Source organism: Sorex araneus, chromosome 3 (assembly GCF_027595985.1).
Source record: "Sorex araneus isolate mSorAra2 chromosome 3, mSorAra2.pri, whole genome shotgun sequence".
In the NCBI taxonomy this organism is placed as follows: Eukaryota; Metazoa; Chordata; class Mammalia; order Eulipotyphla; family Soricidae; genus Sorex; species Sorex araneus.
Window position 1 is genome coordinate 227952545 of NC_073304.1, and position 18273 is coordinate 227970817.

Sequence of the window (18273 nt, forward strand, 5' to 3'; positions counted from 1 at the left end):
TCTGATGTGGTTTTCCAGGAATGCGCTGTGGCAAAAAGGAACTGGAAATGTCCTTTAAAAATAACTCCCATTGCCCTGAGCGTTTCATTAGCTTGCACAGTTCAACGGTGCAGCCAGCAGAGGGCGATCAAGTATAATGAAAATGCGCTTGGGAGCGTGACCTCACGGAGAGACGCTTCCACTTTGAAAATGATTTATCTTTACTCCATATACCCAAGCGATATACCGGAATCTTTCTTTTGCTTTGATAAAAATACGCTTTATAGGTAAGTAGCATTGAGATGATGAGTCGCTGCCCCGCCCCCAAAATGCGGGAGCCAGTCAACACCTCTCCTCAGAGGTGCCAGTTAGGTGCAGTTAGGATCCGCCAAACCCGGGTTCGACTCATTCAGGACCCGCCCCGCGGCGTGGGTGAGGCGTCTTCTCCCGCAGCACGGGGTGCCGGCGTTGCTGGGCTGGTGGAAACGCTCTCGGCCAAGGCTGTCCGGGACAGTGCCCGCCGTGCACGTGGCACTCGGAGTGGCGCGGGCTGTGGCTTAGCTGTCCCTGGGTGATGGAAGGCCCTCGGCTGGGCTTGGAGGTCTGGACCTGAGTCCAGAGCACTGTAGAATCGGAGCCACGCGGGGGCAGCTGTCAGCGGGGCTGGCTGAAGTGGGTTGGGACAGGAGTGGGCCCCCGGGTCCAAGGGACTGCCTTGGCCCGACTTGCAGTTCCTGGGTCTCTCCCGTGGCCGATGGTTCCGGCTTGACCCCCCAGAATAGCTTCTGAAAGGAAAGACGGATCTGTTTCCTCCCCGAAGCGCCGGTCTTCCTTCCTGCGCTTAGGCCTGGGAGGAACGTGGTGTGCGAGCAGCTCTGGGCCCTTTGGCTTTGGGGTGCCACGAGCTCCTGGCGGGTGGACATCGCCTCTAGAGCTCGGGATGTCGGCCTGCGGCCTGAATGGGGAGTGGACACTGGGTGTAGGGGGGACGGGTCGAGATGTTTGCCTTGGATACCGGGGGGTGGGCGGACGGGCTGAGACTCTCGCCTTGGACATCTTGGGGGCGGGGGTTGGGTGCCTTGCATGTGGCCGGCCCTGGTGTGTCCCTTGGCTCTTTGCCCAAAGGGTCACTCCCCGCTACTAAGGTATCACTGGGAATAGACTGCAAACCCCCGAACACCGCCAGGGAGGGCCCCCCCAAACTACATTATAATTAATCATGTGCAACAAAGCAAATCAGTGAAGGTGGAACAAGATTTTATAAGACATCTGCTGCCAGTGTATAAAGACAGGATCAGAAGATGTAGCCAGGGGACATAATAACGTTTGGCAAATAAGAGAGAAAAACTGACATCATTTTTAATTAAAAAAAAAAGGAACAATCAGGAACGTCATAAAGGATGATGCAATGGCTACTAAGAAAGAGGGACTGCAGTCCTCAGTAATGAGGGGATGTGCACGCCTGCGCCCTCAGAATCACACCTCGTTTCCAGGGCTCAGAGCTTGCTGTGTTTCGCGGTGCACATTGTGGACAGAAAGGGCGTCATGAACTACACATCCGTTTCTTTCTTTCATTAGTGGAAGGGAACAATCGCTTCGCTCTGAAAGAACTTAGAAATAATTTATTTTCTGTTATCCACGCCTGTGTGTTCCACAGTTAATACTGTAGTTCATTTGCGATATATAATAAACATCGCTTTAGGGGGAGAGCGAGAGCAATGTCGTCTTTTACTTGGTTTAGGGTTTTTGTTTGTTTTTGTGTTTTGTTTCTGTTTTGTTTTCGGGGCCACGCCCAGCAGTACCCGGGGGCCCTTCTTGACTCTGTGCCTGGGGTCTCTCCTGTGGGGACTGTCCTGAGCTGGGTCCTGAGGACATGCCGCGCTGGGCCCTGCAGGGCCAGGGCTTGGGGCCTCCAGGGCTGCCCCTCGCAGTGGGGGCGCGCGGTGCGGACCTGGGGTTCGACTAGGTCCCAGCACTTACCAGGCAGATGCCCCGAGAATAGGCCTTTCAGTCATTGCCAGTGCGGTAGGTTTTTTTTTTTTTTTTTTGGTGGCCTTTGTCAGATTTCTTGCTTTTTTCCTATCCCAACGTCACGGAAATAGGTAATTTCTGTTATTTTCTAGAAGATTTCTTTGTACTTCTTTTATTTTTATATTTTTTAAATTTTTTATGTTTCAGTTGAGTCACCGTGAGACAGACGGACAGTTGCAAAGCTGTTCGTGATCTGGGCTCAGCCGTACAGTGACCCAGCCCCCCTCCCTCTGCCAGTGCCCATTTTCCAATACCAGGGACCCCAGCTTCCCTCGCCCCCTTCCCCGTAGCCTGCCTTTATGGCTCTGTGGCAGGCACTTTCCTTCTCGTCCTCTCTCTCCCTCTCTCCCCCTTTCCTCCCTGCCACCCCCTTCTGGGCCCCGGGGTCTGCAACATAGATACAGGTGACCGTGTTTGTTCCTCGACCTGCTCTCAGCGCACAGCTCCTGTCCGGAACGATCATTTCCAACTGTCTTTGCCTCTCTCTCAGCTTGCTCCTCCCCCAGCACTTGAGGGAGCTGCAGCCACAGGCCCCCTGGCCCTTGCATCTCTCCTTGAAATGCATGTGGTGGCTCACATGTATTGCATACCATTATTTTTAAATTCAGGTGGGGGGCATACCTGGTGGTGCTCACGGCTTATCTGTAGCTTTGTACTCAGGGGTCACTCCTGGGGCCACTCAGGGGTCACTCGGGGAACCTACACGGCACCGGGATCACACTGGGGCTTGCCACATGCAAGGCGAGTGTGTTAATCCCCGATTTTCTCACTGGCCCCTGGAATTAATTTTCATGTGTGAGATGAGTTAGGGGCCATTGCTGCCCCCCCCCCCCCGGCACCATTATTAGAGACCAGGATTCTGTGTGTGTCTGTGTGTGTCTGTGCGGGATGTTATTTTCGGGTCGTGCCCTCCCCTGGCAGGTTGGTCTTGGGGCTGGTGCCACGCTGCATTCAGTGCTGTAGTTTTGAAAGAAAGACGCAGCTTCAGGATCAGGGACGTAGCCCAGTGGTTGCCCACCGGCCGTGCTTGTGCAAAGCCCAGAATTCGGTCCCCGGCCCTGCATGGCCCTCAACACCACGACGGAGTTCTGTGTCCTCTGCACCTCGGGCCCTGGCTCCTAGGGACGCACACTTGCAGTTTCGGAGAGTGGTACATGCACTCTGCGCCACTCAGCGCCGTCTCGGCTCTCCTTGGGGCGTGGCTTCTGTATGTGTGTGTATGTGTGTGTGTGTGTGTGTGTGCGCGCACATACGTGTGAGTGTGTGCGTGTGTATGTCATGCATGAACGTGTGTGCGTGTGTGTATGCATGTGTGCATATGTGTACTGTGCACATGTGTGTGTGTGTGTGTGTGTGTGTGTGTGTGTGTGTGTGTATTTGGGGTCACACCTGGCAGCTCTTGGTGATTGTTCCTCGGACTTCGCTGGGAGCCTGAGAGATGGTGCAGGGGTGAGGCCTAGTCCTGCAGCTGCCCCTCCCAGTTTATCCTCAGCCAGGTGGGCTCTCCTGAGGCCTGGCAGGGTGGTCTCTGAGCACAGCTGTATGGCCCCCACCCAAAGACAAACACTCAAAAGGCCCTTAGGCGTTTGTCTGGGGGTTGCTCCAGGAGGCGCCTGGGAGTCCTCTCTCTCTCTCCCTCTCTCTCTCTCTCCCTCTCTCTCTCTCTCTCTCTCTCTCTCTCTCCTCTCTCTCTCTCTCTCTCTCTCTCTCTCCCTCTCTCTCTCTCTCTCTCTCTCTCTCTCTCTCTCTCTCAGGCCCCTTGATTCTAATGTGAACTCGCCACACTTTACACACACACACACACACACACACACAAACATACATACACACATACTGAGAGTTGAGTTTGAAAATGCATGGAGTCCTAAGTCAGTTTTGGAAGAATCGATATTGTAATAACACGGAGTTACAGCCCAAGCCCCAGGCAAGCGGTGATTTTATTTTTCTGTTCTCTTACGTTTCCTGGAGATTTATGGAGTGAAATTCTAAACTCTTGTCATTTATCGTCTCTGGTTCTTTGACTTGGCACCCTGTTCTGACGTCCGTGCTGTGTCTCAGTAGCTCATTCTTCTGATTTCCAAGTGGCATTTCATGGACAGGTCTGTAACGTTTAACGAAACTGGAGTTTTTATCGGTTGTCAGCTCTTATTAATTAATCTGATGTTGACAGTGAAATTATAACTTTTAAGGGCATTTTCAATCCATTTTTCATAGTGGCACTTTACCCTTTTGCCTCCCCGTCAGCAGTGTCTGTCTGGGGCTTCCGTTGTTCACACCCTTGTGGTTGTAGTGGTGGTGTTTCGTGTTGACCATTTTAATGATCATGTACTGTACTCTGATGGTGTTTTTTTTTTTTTGTCATTGTTGTTTATTTTTATTTTTTAATTCAGAGGCTAGAGTGATAGTACTTTGGGTAGGGCACACAACCAGTCTGGGTTCGATCCCTGGAACCCCATGTGGTCCCCGGAGCCCTCCCCGGAGTGGTGGTGTGCAGATTGGCATAGAGCCAGGAATAAGGCCTGAGCACCACCAGATGTGCTCCCCACACCCCGAGTTTTTAAAATAAGATAAGTCACGACTACCTCTGTCTCAATTTTAGTTCTGGGGGCTACACTTAGGGGCAGTGCTCGGGAGACCATAGGGCACCAGGTACCAAACCTGGGGTTCCTTCGTGCGAAACATCTGCTCCAACGCTTTGAACCATGCCCCTCACCCACAGGGGTGTGATGGGTATTGTTTCTGTTTTCTTTGGGGGCCATATTGGTGGTGCTCAAGACTTATTCTTGGTTCTTCACTCAGGAATCTCTCCGGCTGGGCTGAGTGGGTGTCTGGGTGCCAGGGATAGAACCCGGGTGGGCTGTGTGGAAGGCGAGCTCCTTACCTGCTGTCCCGAGTGATACGTGTTTGCAGACGTGTGTTGCGAACATGGCCTGCTCCCCGGGCTCTCAGCCTGCACTGAGGGGACAGGACTCATCTCCGTGGCTGTTTCTGAAACTGGGAATAATGGGAAGCAGAAAGGCCTCGCTGGGTCACACTGATTCTGAACGAAATCTTAAAGGCACATACGGGAATCTCGCCCGTCAGAGCTCAGAGACCAGGAACTGAAGCCCCAAGTCCCTTGGCCTCCCCTCCCCCGTCTCTCGACTCTGCTCTGTGTTTTGCCTTTCGTGGAAGACGGCGTCTGTTTGCAGCTGAGCAGTTTGTCTTTGCAGTGGAGCAGGTTTCTTAGCTTGCTTTCTTCAAGAGTAATTTTTGGGGGGACATTGTCTCCTTTTCATTTTGTCTCTTCTGAGCCCACAAGGATGGTGATTTTGCTGAGAGAGTTTTCTTAAAAGTGTTGTAGACCTCCTGGGTATCTCATTCGTGTTCATACGGTTCCTCCAAAAACCACATCTGCTAATCTCTGAGAGATTTTTTTTTTTGTTTTTTTGGTGATTCCTTTTTAGCCTGGGCTGTTTCTGAGAAGACAGAGAGCAGTGCCCTTAAGCTCCGTGGGGCCCTGTGGGACGGAGAGTCCCGTCAGGCACACCCTGGAGGGTCTCCGTGTGGCACTACCTGATAGCTGCTTCTCCTCTTAACAACATCTTCTTGTTTACACTCCTGGCTTTTCTCCATGCGGTGCCCAAACTTGGCTTGGATGCGATTTCTTAATTTAGTGTCTTTGCCATCTGGAGAGACTGAGAAGTTTTATAACCATGAAGTGTTTGGTGCTATATTCTTTAACAGTTCCTTCACTTAGCTCATTACTCCCTTGAATTTTACTGGAAGCAGCAAGAAATAATTTGCTTTGAAATTCCCTTCGCTGTACAATCCACCCAGATTCATTAGACACATGGCACATTTTCTGTCTTCAGTGTCTCTCAGCTCGATGGGGTGGCCTTCTGCAGCACACAGGAAGCATCCCCTTCCTCCCAGTGGTCAGTAACATGTTTGCCATTTTCTCTCGAAAATGGCTTTGTTCTCTAATTCTGGATTTCTGCTAACTGCTTAAGTCGATTTTGTCTTTTTTTTTTTTTTCTCCTGACATACTCAAAATTCTAGCCCATTACTGCGCTCCAAAGTCTCTTTCGGGGGCTGGAGCGATAGCACAGCAGGTAGGGTCTTTGCCTTGCATGCAGTTGTCCCGGGTTCGATTCCCAGCATCCCATATGGTCCCCTAAGCACCACTAGGGTGATTCCTGAGTGCAGAGCCAGGAGTAACCCCTGTGCATCGCCAAGTGTGACCCAAAAAGCCAAAAAAAAAAAAAACCCACAACAATCCAAAGTCTCGTTCAAATATTTAGGCAGCATTTCACTTTCAGGTAACCAAAATCTGTATCTATCATTGCCTAAAAATTACAGAAAATAAAACCTCAAGAGACTCAATAGTGTTAAACACTGACAACCACCTGGCCTTGGATTACAAAACTGATCAAGAAGAAGTGGGGGGGACGTGGCAGGAGGAAATGGAGATTGGACTGGCAGAGACCTGGAGTCAGTGGAGGTGCGTCAGGGCTATTTTGATGCAGTGACTTTGTACATTGATACCTTAAAGTATTAGCCATGTAAATTAATAGTCTACATTTTACCTAAAGCATAATACAATTTTTTTCTTTAAAATGTAGTGTCTTTATCTACTTTCGACATGCATCTCCCATCCCGACTGGTTCCTCCAGCCATCATTTTCTTAGTGATACCTTCCCTATTCCATCTGCCTTCTCCCCTCCGCTCATGAAGCAGGCTTCCAGCTATGGGGCAATCCCCCTGGCCCTTGTCTCTACCGTCCTTGGGTGTCAGCCTCATGTGATGATATTCTCCACTCAACAAATGAGTGCAGTCCTTCTCTGTCTGTTCTTCTCTTTCTGACTCATTTCACTTTGCATGATACTCTCCATGTCTATCCATTTATAAGCAAATTTCGTGACTTCATCTCTCCTAACAGCTGCATAGTATTCCATTGTGTAGATGTACCCAGGTTTCTTTAACCAGTCATCTGTTTTAGGGCACTCGGGTTGTTTCCATATTTTGGCTATTGTGAACAGTGCTACAATGAATATACAGGTACAGATGTCATTTCTAGTGTGCTTTTTTGGGACTAGTATATTTCAACTTATTGTTCTACTTTGAATTTGTCCAGATGAACATGCTTCAAATTTGGTTTGTTGAAAAATATGATATTGATATGATACATTAATTTAGTTTTGACAGTTGTGGTGGCATAAGGTGATAATTAGTAGAGTGACCATAAATTGTTATAGTATAATGAAAATTTAGAAGATGATGTTATTTTTTAGATTTCATAGCATATACTATGAGACCATAGTAGATAATGGACCAAACATGATGACCTCTCAGTGTCTGTGCTGCAATCCATAATGCCCAAAAGTAGAGAGAGAGTATGGGGAATATTGTCTGCCATGGAGGCAGGGGGAGGGTCAGAAAGGGGGGGTATACGCGGGATATTGGTGGTGGGGAATGTGCACTGGTGGAAGGATGGGTGTTTGATCATTGTGTGATTGTAACCCAAACATGAAAGCTTGTAACCATCTCACGGTAATTCAATAAAATTAAAAAAAATAATTCCTTATATAAAAAATGTAGTGTCTTAAAACAGCAAGCATTTATTGTTTCGTGGCTATGCCTTAGTTGGGTTTTTGTGGTGTAGGTTATGTTATTAAGCTGCACTTAAAAGTACTCGCCAAGGCTGTGGTCTCAGTTGAAGTTGTGGCTGGCGTGGGGAATCCACTTCTCTTCTCTCCGATGTGACTAATAGAATTTAGTTACTCTGGACTGTTGGTCTGAGCATTCCGGTATTATTATTATTATTTTTTTAATGTGTCATTACCCAGAGCTTACCTCATCGTATTGCTGCTGGATTTCTCCCCGGTGTAGACCACAGTGTGGCGGCTCATCTCCGTCAGAGTGTAGAAACGGTGAAACCCAGCGTCTCTCTTGTAAGCTGAGTTCTGCAGTGACAGCGGACTCTTGTCCCAGCTCTTCCTACTGGCAGTGGATAGCTTCAGTTAGAGAAACATTGTCTGAGGGCGTGAGTGCCGGGGGGGGGGGGAAGGGGTCCCTAGCAGCCATGCTAGGGGTTGTCCAGCACATGCCTGGAGCAAGCACGGAAGGCTTCAGAGAGGGAGAGAGGGGCTGAGATGGAACACCGCCGGGGAGACGGCCCAGGTGCAGAGCAGGCGACGGCAGGGCGGGGTTCCTCCACCACCACCAGGAGCAGCTTCTCCCACCAGAAGGAGGAGCCCCCGAGCACTGCCAGGTGTGGCCCCCAAAACAAAATACAATGGAGCGCAATGAAATAGTCAGTGGCCACAACGAATAACAAAGCAGGGAAAGGAGAGCAAAGGAGCAGAGGTGAAAGTCAACATCAAAACCTGCAGCAAAGCGGTAGGCGACGTTGAGCCACGTCAGCAGTCATCTTTAATGCAATGAGCTCGATGTGAGAACAGTTTCAAAGCTTTCGGGTTTCAGTCTCAGCCATACAGTGATCAAACACCCATCCCTTCACCAGTGCACATGTTCCACCACCAAGAACCCCAGTGAACCTCCCATCTCCAACCCTCCCACCTGTGTGGCTGATGATTTTCACTTTACTTTGATTACATTCAATATTTCAACAGAAAACTCACTATTATTATTTGGAATTTCCCCTCAACAATCAGACCTGCCGAAATGGCATCATTTGATAATTTGTTTCCCACTGCTGAGAATGGAGAGCACATGAGGTCGTGCAGCCGCTGTTGTGGCCACGCAGTTTTGGATTTCTGGTATTTCAGTAATTAAGTCAGAGTGTTTTCTGCCAGAAGCCGTGTCTCTGCAAGCTCGTACCTCTGTCTAGTGGGCTCCAAAAGATGGCGGCCGCCCCACCGCCACCGCTGCCGCTGCCGCCGAAACGAAAGGCCAAGGGACAAAAACCTTTCCCCTCCGGGGCAGCATGGGGCTGTAGCTTAGTTCACAGTCTAGAGGCATTTCTGCAAGAAGCCACTGGGTTCTGGAATTGGTTAGTGGGCCTCCGGGATCATGGTCGCTCAGGAGTGTGGGGCCGCTCAGGGTCTCGTCTGGGCAGGGAGCAGTGCCGGTGCCGCCCCCCCCCCCATCCCGAGATCTCCCTCGTGCCCCATCACTGCAGCTCGTACCTCTGTCTCATGGGCTCCAAAAGATGGCAGTCGCCCCACCGCCGCCGAAAGGAAAGGCCGAGAGCCCAACATTCTAATCCGAAGTGTTTAGAATGAATAAAAATACAAGAATTCAGAGTCTCTAAGAGACACACTTGAAAAGCAAATGGGAAGTCAAGGATAGAGTGAGATATACAGGGACGGTCTGAGGTGAGACAGCTGCAGAGATGGAGCGAGAGTGCCGGGCCTGAGGGGCTGCCTCGCCGGCCGCTTCTCCTGGCTGGGGCCACTGCACGGTCCCCGGAGCTGGGTCCGGCCCTGCCCGCGTGGCCCAGCCACTCTCCCACACAGTGAGACTGCTGTGTAAGCGACCAGGCGGAAATGTACTCGGACAAGATCAATGACTAGGGGCAGGTAGAATAATTTGGTAATGATACGTCAGTCAAGGCTGTAGGGAAATTATAAGTGGGGATGTAGAACTAAAATAGAGCTTTTAAAAATGGCAGCGGGGCTGGAGTGATAGCACAGCGGGTAGGGCGTTTGCCTTGCACGCGGCTGACCCGGGTTCAAATCCCAGCATCCCATATGGTCCCCTGAGCACGGCCAGGGGTAATTCCTGAGTGCAGAGCCAGGAGTAACCCCTGTGTATCGCCAGGTGTGACCCAAAAGGCAAAAAAAAAAAATGGCAGAGCTAAAGCATGAGATAAACAGACTGTGTGTGTCAGATATTATAGTCCCAGAGATTGGACCCAAGTGAGGCAAGAGCTCTGGCTGTCAAGCTGCATCCCTGGCTGTTACAGATTTCAGTGTCTCTTAGAAACTCATAAAAAAAAGAGTCTTTTTTATGGGTGACAAAAATAGTAAGGATATAGAAGATTTGAATAGTACCCTGTGTTATTTCAACCTGGTTGATACCTATTAAATACCCATCAATAACTACAGTTTACACATTCTTCAAAGCACACAGATTGTTCATCTAGATAGATAAACAAGATATATCGTATCTTGGTATAAAAGAAATCTTGGTTTCAGAAACATAAATCACATGCAGTATGTTTTCTTACTGGAATTCAATAAGAAAATAATAATAATAGAGCATACTGAAAGGCCTTCAGTGTTTATGAGTGTCAGTTGCTTACTTCTAAGTAGCCACTGACTAAGGAAGAAAGCTCAGGGAAGAGAGAAAATACTTGAAATAAGTGACAAAATACAACATATCAAAATTTATAAGGTGCAGCTATGACAGTGATTAGAAAAAAATTTAGAGGTCTTGACGCATGTGTCAGAAAACTCTAAAGATCTAAAATCAGGGGCAGAAGCAATAGTGTGGATAGTGCAGTGGGTAGGGCTCCGGCCTGGCACGTGGCTGACCTGGCTGCAGTCCGTGGCATACCAGGTGGTCCCCTGAGCCTTGCCAGGAGAGAGCTCCGAGTGCAGAGCTAGGGTAAGTCCCGAACACCATTGGCTGTGACACCCTCCCATTCTACCTGCTCAAAGCAGTGAGCCTAGTTTTTGCTAAGGAGTAACAAAAGTAAATAGGAGGCACCAAAAAGACAGTAATAAAGGAAGAAGGGAGCCATATCATTTTCATTCATTACAACAACACAGAGTCCAAAACCCACAGGTTTGGAGACAGCAGGGGACGTCCTCTTTATGTGATTTCTTTACCTGTTGTGTCTTCATCAGATTTGCCTCCCTGTTCTTCAGGGACCTTGATGATTCTTAAATTGTTCTTCTTGGACTCATCCCGTCCTTCTGTGGTGTGCCGATCGTTTTCCTTCAGACTCTTTTCCACCTTCTGTTCTTTCTGGTGGTTTCTGTCATCTCCTCGGGGAGCTCCCTGGTGGCTGCCTCAGCTGCCCAGAGCTTCTGCTGAGTCTTCATTATCGCCCCCAGGCTCTTCATTTCTGCTCGTAGCCTTCCCGTTTCTGCACGTGCTGTCCTGTGCTTTGCTGACTGCTTGCACTGTCGTCTCTTTGAGCTCCTCAGACAGCCTCACAGTGGTGTCACTGGACTCAGTGACCTGGCCGCTGCTGGGGCAGCCTTTCCTGTCTGCTGCTCTTGTTCACTGACCTTGGTAGGCTTCCGTGCGTCTTCCCCATTGGGTTTGCTGTGCTCCTGCTGTGCTGAGGGTGAGTCTTTGAAACGAGCCGCCCCGGGAGTCTCTGAGGAATCGGCCTAGGAGTTGCTCTTTTCCGCCCCTGCCCGTCTGTACCTAGCAGTAGGAGGTATCATGCGAGCAGTGTGGAACCTGATGTGCGTTGCTCCGGAGCTGAGCAGCTGAGCCTACTGAAGCGTCAGGGGCCAGGCGGGGAGGTCGCCGGGCTTCGCCCTGAGGGAGGGGTGTCCACACAAGTAAAGGAAAAAGAGATTCAGATTATAAAGGAAGTGAAATTATCTTTGTTTTCAAGGTGACATGATCTTGCATCTATAAACCCGAAACATTCCACAGATACTACTAAACTTGAACAGATTTCACAAAATAGCAAGATATAAAATCAAACACTTGCATTTTTAGAAACTATTGATAATCTAAAAAGAAAATTAGGAAAATCCATTTTGATAGCACAAAAAGGAATGGAAAATTTAGTATCAAATCTAATCAAAAAACATTTTCTATGGACAAACTTCAAAATCTTGCAGAAAGAAATCGGAAAGATAGTTTTCCATGAATAAATGCAAAGTCATCTTTGTTTATTGGGAATACCTGGAAGATCTAATACTGTTAAGATGTTGTTATTACCCAAAAATGACTCCAGTTTCAGTGAAGTTCCTATACAAACTCTAGTGGCACTGTTTTAATTTCCAGAAATGGGAAAATATATCTAAAGCTTCACATGGATTCTGAAGTGACACTGGTGCCTTGGGAGAGACAAACATGAGTGGAATTCTTACACTTCTAATTTCAGAACATACTGCAGAACTGCAGTAATCAAAACTCTATGATGTCGGTATAAAAACTGTTGTGTGTGTGTATAACATATGCGTTATATGTAGTAGAATAAAATAGCCCAGAAACAGATAAGTTTTGAAAGGATTTTATGACCATTCTATTAGAAAAGATTAGTCACTTTTTGTTTTTTTTTTTAAAGTTTTGTTTATTTTTGAAGTTGAATCACAGTGGGATATACAGGATACAAGTTGCTCGTGATTGGATTTCAGTCATGTCACATTTTAACAAATGGCGCGGGGAGAACTTTTCTCCTGAGAGAGCCTCGACCCCATGATCAGGGGGTGCACGCTGTAGAGCACAGTAGGCTACTCCCCGCACCCACGCGAGTGAGTAAGGTGGTGAAGACGGAGACAACCATATGTGGTCACGGCAGGAAGGAACAGGACGACTCAGAGGGGGTCCTTTGGCGGGGATGGGCGGGTGCTTGTCTCAGGGTTTACTCCCGGCTTGGAGCCCAGGAGTTGTATGCAGTGTTGGGGACTGAGCGTGGGTCAGCCACACGCAAGGCCAGCACCTCGCCCACAGTACCGCCCTCTGCCTCCAAGGCCCAGACAGGGGTAATGGGACTATACAGTGGCACGAGACACTGAAAAATTGGCCAGTTTTTTTTTTTTGTTACTTATATGACCCAGCAATTTCCTCCATATTTTGTCAAGAAAAATAAAGTGTGTGTTCACAGTAAGTCATTGAACTTGAATGTTCTCAGCGACTTTAGTTATATTAGCCAAGAGGTATAGAAAAACTGAATGTCCATCAGCATATAAATAAAAAAGCGAGTCGTGATTTGTCCATACAGGAGTACACTACTAAGCAAATAAAAAAAATGAATCTTTGGTACAAGCAACAACATGGATGAATTATAAATATCCTCAAAGCAGCCAGACACAGAAAATGTAAAGCCTGTTTGATTCTCTGTGTATGAGAGTCTAAAAAAGAAGACTTGCCTGGATTCGCAGAGAGGGCCATAGGTTCGAGGAGCTCACGAGAACTTCGGGGTGTGGTGGACAGCGTCTAGGGTGGGTCATGCAGATGTGTACATTGGGCAGAACTCGCGAAGCTCCGTTTAGGTGAGTGTGGCTTTGCTGTATTCAGCTTCACAAAAACCAGGTTCAGGAGTAGCTGAGGTGTGCTGGCCTTTTTGGGGGTCACGGCTTCTTTTTTTTTCATTTTGGGTCACACCTGACGATGCACAGGGGTTACTCCTGGCTCATGCACTCAGGAATTATTCCTGGCCGTGCTCAGGGGACCATATGGGATGCTGGGAATCGAACCCGGGTTGGCCGTGTGCAAACGCCTTACCCGCTGTGCTATCGCTCCAGCCCAGGGTCACGACTTCTAAACCGAGCACGTGTGAGCTGAAGAAGCAGTTTCTCTCCCCCTCCCTCTCCGCACGCCCCCCCCCCCCCCCCGCCCAACCCCTCCACAGTCGAGACCAGAGAATGGGGCTGGGGGTGGCACACAGCGGTTCTGAAGTCTAACTAGCCGTTTGCTGCCCTTTTTCTTGTCTCTTTTGATTCTTGTGGTGCTGGGGATGCAGTCAGCGCCTCCCACATGGGAAGACTGTTCCCTGCTGCTGAGTCATCCCCTGGCTGGTGCTCCCTCCTGGAAGAGACCTTCGGGAGTGCTCGGGGTGGTGCTTTGCCGTGTCCTGGGGGCTCTTGGCCTCAAATTCTCGTTCATTTTCCATCAGAAATGACTTCGTTTCAAGCTGAGTACTCAGCTGAGTATTTTTATAAGTACCTTGATCAGCTTAGTACTTCAGCCCACTGCTTTCCTTAGTACTTCTTTTCTAGGAATCGGAAGACGCGAGTCCCTCTTCATTTCGACCTCTGCCCCCGGTCTGCGTGTTGGCCTTCTCCAGTCTGCGTCAGCCCGAGTCCCCGGGCATGGTCCCCAGCCCTGACCCTCAGCCGTGACGCCCGCCCCCTCTGTCTCAGCGAGCGACCGTGTCTCTTTGTTCCTCGCCGTGGGGGACGCCGGGCCCTCCCGGTCTCCAGCTCTCCCCTGGGGCTGTCTCTGGCCGGTTCTGGAACCCGGGTCCGCCTGGCCCCAGCTGCCTTTCTGTCCTCGACACGGCGGCTCTGTCCTTGCTGAAAGTGCGGCCGTCACTCACTGGGCTCTTTGGTGCAGTCGTGCGACTCCTGTCCCGGCTGGAGAATGGCGTTTCCCTGGTTCCTAGTCCAGCGACTCCCTCTGCACATCATATTGTTTCAGTGTGAGAGACTTTTGAATCTGTCTTCCTTAGCTCTCATACTTTTTAACTATATTTATCTTGGAGAGCCCGGCAAGCTACCGAGAGTATCCCACCCTCACTGCGAGCCTGGCAAGCTCCCCGTGGCGTGTTCGATATGCCAAAAACAGTCACAACAAGTCTCACAATGGAGACGCTACTGGTGCCCGCTCGAGCAAATCGATGAGCAACGGGATGACAGTGACAGTGATACAGTGATTCTCCCTGGCGAGAGGTGGAGCTTCTGTGCCTGAGTCCTGTGTCAGCTGGACTGTCGCGTCCCTGCTGACCCGTACGAGGCCCGGTGGCTTTCATGAGGAGCCGGCTTCTGAAAGCTTTTGATTTACTCCGCCTACAGGGGAAAATGATTTGGGGGTAATCCAGTGAATTTAGTGCTGGACATGCTGTGTCGGAAGTAGGAATATTCGGAATAGAGGCCAAAAGAACAATTGGGGCCGATGATTCAGGTTTGGTTAAAAAAAAAAAATCGATAGTGTATTGGATTATGCAGGGAAACCTTGTGGAAGTGAGGTAGTAAAGTCAGATGCCGAGTCCTGGAATGCTGGCATGGATGTATGGACGGGGAGAGAAAGGAAAACTGGTAAAGGTTGCTGTGCAGGACATTGCCTCCTCCTCCTCCTCCTCCTCCTCCTCTTGTTCCTGTTCCTCCTTCTACTCCTCCTCCTCCTCTTCCTCCTCCTCTTCCTCCTCTTGTTTCTCCTCCTCCTGTTCCTCCTTCTCCTCCTCCTCCTCCTCTTCCTCCTCTGTTTCTCCTCCTCCTGTTCCTCCTCCTCCTCTTCCTCCTCTTGTTTCTCCTCCTCCTGTTCTTCCTCCTCCTCCTCCTCCTCCTCCTCCTCCTCCTCCTCCTCCTCCTCCTCCTCCTCCTTCTCCCTTTTTGGGTCACACCCAGTGATGCTCAGAGGTTACTCCTGGCTCTGTACTCTTCTTTTCCCTCCTCCCCCTCCCCCTCCTCCCCTCTCCTCTTCCTTCTCCTCCCTTTTTCTCCTCTTCCATTTCTGGGTCACATCTAGTGATGCTCAGGGGTTACTCCTAGCTCTGCACTCAGGAATTACTCCTCTCAGTGCTCAGGGGATCACATGGGATGAAGGAGATTGAACTGGGGTTGGCTGCATGCAAGGCAAACGCCTTTCCCGCTGTACTGTCGCCCTGGCCCCTGTGCAGGAAACTTGCAAGGTTTCCTGAGACCAGGAAAGGATAGTGTGGTGGGCCAACAACTGTGGGCTCTGTGAAACAGTCCCCGGAGTTTCAGTGAGATCAACGACAGGTCAAGACCGATCAGGGCCTCTTTGATTGAACAACCTGGGGATTGTAGATTGTAAAAAACTAAGGCACGCTGAAGGGCATGTGCATTCTCGGGCTCTCCGGGTGGCCCTGTCTTACCACCCGCTTTTGGTGCTCGCTTTCGGTGCTCTGGAACCGCTGTGTGTGGCTGTTGGTCAAGGGCAGGCGATGGAAGGAAGAAGGCCAAACTGGTTGCTCGATCAGTTTATTTCATTCTTTCTCTCTGCTTCTCTCCCGGCTCTGGATCTCTCTCTGGATCTCAGGATCTGGCCCCCAACCCACTCTTACAGCCTATTTAAATCCCCCCCAGCATGAGGGGTTGGGGCATACACATAGGTGTGGTCACCATCAATAGGGTAAGGTTCCTTTCCCTCAGGGGATGCTTCTCCTAGGACTGATTCTTTTTCAGCAGGAGGATCCACCCAAGGGCAGAGTCCCATGAGTGTGTTTCTCCTCTTCTCATCCAGCAAACATATGAGCATTCATAATAATAATTTTGTATGGACACAACAAGAAATGCATTACAGCTTATAGAATTGCTCTCCTAGGGCCATCTCAATCTCAGACTACAGTGCTCAGGCCAGAACAGTCTTTCCTATCCCTAGCAGGGTCCTAGTCTCGTCATTACTTTTGGATCATGACAGTGTTTGTCTATGATCAAGCTCTTAACTTATAGTTAAGAATTAGGTACTTTGGCCAGGCCCATCTCGATGCCAGGGTAGCACATAACTCACCGCTTGCCCTGAATCTGTCCTGTCCCTCATCGGGACCCTGCTTTTGGGGTGCTAGGAACTGAGGGCAATTGAGGCTTAAGTGGAGAAAGCAGATGCCTGGGAGGGAATAATATTTAAACCAATTAAGTCCCAAGTTACAAAAGCATAATATTGTCTTCTTGTGTCTATACAAAAAGGACATTGCTTTAGAGTAAATTAATCAAAAGGCATAAGGAGAGGAGAAAGGCAATATTAACTTATAATATAAGTTCAGTATCCTAGGAATGTCTGACCTTACAAATTAGCAGAGTCAGATTAGGGGGAGAAGCTGATTAACTCTTTTTGGGGAAGAGAGCATAGAGAGGTGATTACAGTTAAACAAAGGGATGGGAAATATTCGGGACCACCTTGATGGGTGAGACTGGGGTAAGCCTAAACTCCGGGAAAAACCGGGACAAGCTCTTCGTGGCAAGAGGGGAGAGGACAAAGTAATGTCATCCTACAGTAGATGATGTCGAGCGCTCTCAGGGGAGGTCAGATTGTAGGGGACTGAAGAAATACCTGGCCGGTGAGGGCCCTGACCCAGTGACTAATTTTGAAAATCAGTTGTCAGGGCAAGAGGCGGGCTGTTGAGGAGCAGCTGTGGCAAGTGAGGAGTGTATTGTTTTATAGATGTGCGCTGTCTGATAGATAAAAGTTTCAGTCTTCTTTCTATTGAAATTTTCCCTGAGAAGAATGACTTTTAATATTTAAGCATTTTTAAATTTTTTAAGCATGGTTCTTTTTTAATGGGTTTTTAATCTATTCTTAAAGAAGAGCAGGCCGTGATTTGCCAGCTTTCCTTCTCTCACATAATGAACTTTAAAGACTTGTATAGGTAGCACCAGCATGGTTGGAATTATTCAGATTGTTACTGTATTATCTCCATTTGCTTTAAATGATCTGGACATCTGGGACATTGAGTGGGGGTCAATTAGAAGATCAGTTGCTCTCCTTACACCAGCTTTCTGAGACACCAAAGCGGTGACCAGTCTAAGGAATGTTCTCTCTGTCACCAGGAAGCGTGTGATTTTTAACCTTGTCCTCTTTTGCTAGTTGTCTATCTTTTGGGCATCCCGGGGCTTGCAGTTTGTGAAGGAAATCCCGATATGGTTTGTGGTCAAAACTCAGTGACTTTAGTGGTTGGCTTCGTTTCCAGTTTAGATATCTTAAAGCATCTGTTCAGAGACTAGTTTTTCATAATCGTGGAGATTCATTGAAGTAACTTGAATAAAAATAGCTGAGGGATTCCAGACCCAAAGTAGTATATTGGGAATTTCTTTTCTTTTCTTTTTTGTGGTACCGGGTGCTGCATCTGTGGTCTCTCTCTCTCTCTCTCTCTCTCTCTCTCTCTCTCTCTCTCTCTCTCTCTCTCTCTCTCTCACACACACACACACACACACACACACACACACACACACACACACGACACAGGCTGTCCTGCGGAGCCGCGCCCCCGGCCCGAGAACCATCATTTTAAGCTGTAATTTGTATTAGGGGAAAGCCTTTCTGTTTCCATTTGGAAGCTGAAACGACTTTCCTGCTTCTGTTGTATTGATCACATTTAATCTGAATTAGCATGGTGTAATTTTTACTTTAAGACTGATTTATCTGTGGTTTCTGACATGATTTCAAATTAACTCAAACTTACAGAAACATGAAAGTTGGGTTATTTTATATATCTTAAGATTTCATCTGGATGTGGAACATGACTCCTGTAAAATCATGGTCTTCTTTGAAAATGTATGCTTCATTTTTCCCCCCCTCCTCTCTCCACTTAGGGAAAGGGAAAGAAGAAAGGTTTTAAAATATGTAATATTATAGTTCCACTTAAAAAAAGACTTTATTAATTTTTTTGGTAGGAGAACATGTAGCATTTAGGCAATATTTTTTTCAGAATTGAAGTGACATAAAATG

The 18273-nt window shown here is 48.6% G+C and overlaps 1 protein-coding gene across 3 annotated transcripts in view; it reads left to right on the forward strand.

Moving 5' to 3' along the window:
* CEP112 (centrosomal protein 112) overlaps positions 1 to 18273 on the forward strand; it is a 463550-nt gene that overhangs the window by 22951 nt on the left and 422326 nt on the right. The gene's annotated exons all lie outside the window — the stretch shown is intronic.